At 65.8% G+C, this 2,495-nt stretch overlaps 1 long non-coding RNA gene across 1 annotated transcript; it reads left to right on the plus strand.

Moving 5' to 3' along the window:
• The first annotated feature begins 781 nt into the window (after positions 1-781).
• On the plus strand, positions 782-2,001 carry LOC119090904 (uncharacterized). Its single transcript, XR_005093320.1, has 3 exons — positions 782-1,008; positions 1,267-1,425; positions 1,951-2,001. It is a non-coding gene; the product is annotated as an uncharacterized LOC119090904 (long non-coding RNA).
• The last annotated feature ends 494 nt before the right edge of the window (positions 2,002-2,495 follow it).

Genomic DNA, 2,495 nt, shown 5'->3' on the forward strand with positions numbered 1-2,495 from the left:
CAGGGAGGTGTTCTTGTGAGCCCAGCTGAGCGCAGGCCGGCTGTACCTGCCGTGTGCCGACCCTGCTGGACCCTTTCAGGGAGGTGTTCTTGTGAGCCCAGCTGAGCGCAGGCTGGCTCTACCTGCCGTGTGCCGACCCTGCTGGACCCTTTCAGGGAGGTGTCCCTGTGAGCCCAACTGAACGCAGGCCGGCTCTACCCGCCGTGTGCCGACCCTGCTGGACCCTTTCAGGGAGGTGTCCTTGTGAGCCCAGCTGAGCGCAGGGCGGCTCTACCCGCCATGTGCCGACCCTGCTGGACCCTTTCAGGGAGGTGTCCTTGCGAGCCCAGCTGTGCGCAGGCCGGCTCTACCCACCGTGTGCCGACCCTGCTGGAACCCTTTCAGGGAGGTGTCTCTGTGAGCCCAGCTGAGCGCAGGCCCGGCTCTACCCGCCGTGTGCCGACCCTGCTGGGCCCTTTCAGGGAGGTGTCCTTGCGAGCCCAGCTGAGTGCAGGCCGGCTCTACCCGCCGTGTGCCGACCCTGCTGGGCCCTTTCAGGGAGGTGTCCTTGCGAGCCCAGCTGAGCGCAGGCCGCCTGTACCTGCCGTGTGCTGACCCTGCTGACCCTTTCAGGGAGGTGTCCTTGCGAGCCCAGCTGAGCGCAGGCCGGCTCTACCTGCCGTGTGCCGACCCTGCCGGCGGGGGTAACTGCTGCTGACGCCATGAGCTCGGACGACGCACCGCGCGCCCCAGCCGAGCTGGTGGATGACCCAGACGACCCGGAGCTTAGTGAAACTGCTGGACAGCGCACTGGCAGACTTCGGCCGCCCACTGCCGGCGTCGGCTTCGGCTTCAGCTTCGGCTACGGCTACGGCTACGGCTACGACTTCAGCTACGGCTTCAGCTCCGGCTGCAGGTTCGGCGTCAGCTTCAGCGTCGGGCGCGGCGTCGTCTTCGGCAGGGCCGGAGGAGCTCAACTTCAGCGACGCCTACAAGTCCTTCGAAGAGGCGATGAAGCAGGCGCTGAAGGTGCGAACCGGTCCAGGGAGGCCAGACGTCTGCCACGTGATTTTGCTGGTGAACTGTAAAAACAGGCCGTAGATGAGGCGCTGATCGATCTCCAGGCGTACTACATTTAGTCATCATTGCATTATTCAGTCAGTAACATCATCAGATAAAGTGGTCAGCGTTGGCGGGCACACTTGCGCTCACTTCACGTACTCGGACTTTTCCACTTGGTCGTTGGCCGAGCATGAGCATGACGTACCGCGCTGGCCCTGTTGACAGGACGCGCCGGCAGAGGGCGGCCAGGCCGAGGCCGCCTTCTCGTCCATGATGGCCAACCTGGCCGAGGAGATGGCTAAGACGGAGGTGGAGGGCGCCGAGGACCCGTTGGCCAAGACGCTGGCCGACCTGTCCAAGACCATGACCTCCGATGCTGAGAAGGTACCCGCCTCGCTCGGAGTACCGGCACCGTGGCGGGAAGGCAGGGTACCGGTGCAGCTGTCACTGAGTCGCAAAAGTGTTCTGACCGCGTCCCCAGTTTGGGTGTTTCTTGGACCTCAAGAAAGTTGTTTTTTCTTTTGCCGCACTCACAAGACCCGAGTTTGGACCACTCCTACACGTGCCAGTCGCTCTCCTCGATGCCCCCCCCCCCCCTCGGACCGTCCGATGTCTCCGAACCGCTGCTGGTAGATAGTGGGGAGGGGGAGATCCGGACATACCTCGCAGACCCTATGTCCCCCTCGGACAGAGGGGGCAGGTCCTCCCCTTCGACCCTATGTCCGCCTCTGGCAGAGGGGGGGGGGGGGGGGGGGCGGGGGCGGGGCGTGTCCTTGCTCTGACCCTTTGTCCGCCTCCGGCAAGAGGGTGGCATGTCCTTGCCTTGACGCCGTGTCTGCCTCGAGGGGATGGAGGGGAGGGGAGTCTGGCTCGACCTCCTTCCTCTGACCCTGCGTCCGCCTCTGGCAGATGGGCGGCGAGCCGGACATGGCTGAACTCCTGCGCACTTTTGGTGGCGGGTGGCAGCGGCGCTGCGCCGGATGCGCCCTCGCTGGACGCTTTCATGCCGCTTATGCAGACGGTTATGAGCAGCATCCTCTCCAAGGACGTGCTGTACCCGTCGCTGAAGGACGTGTCGGACCGCTACCCCGCCTGGCTGGCCGAGCACGGCCCAGCGCTGGCCGAGCCCGAGCGGCAGCGCTACCAGCGCCAGCACCAGCTCATGTTGGACGTGTGCGCCGTGTTCGAGGAGGAGGCGACCGGCGCCGAGGCCGAGCGCGCTCGCCAGGAAGCGCGGTGTTCCAGCTGATGCAGCAGATGCAGGCGCTCGGGCAGCCGCCGAAGGAGCTGGTCGGCGAGTCGGATCTGGGCATCCGTTTGACAGCGATGGTAACCCGCGCCTGCCGGCCGGCCTCGGCGCCGCCGCTGGCGCCGAGTGTAGCGTGATGTGAGGCGACGCTAGTGTCGGGAGAGGGAGGGAGGGGAGGGGGAAGGCAGCGTTCTAACGCGCGATG

Source organism: Pollicipes pollicipes, unplaced genomic scaffold, assembly GCF_011947565.3.
Source record: "Pollicipes pollicipes isolate AB1234 unplaced genomic scaffold, Ppol_2.1 Scaffold_3216;HRSCAF=3773_pilon_pilon_pilon, whole genome shotgun sequence".
Classification (NCBI taxonomy): domain Eukaryota; kingdom Metazoa; phylum Arthropoda; class Thecostraca; order Pollicipedomorpha; family Pollicipedidae; genus Pollicipes; species Pollicipes pollicipes.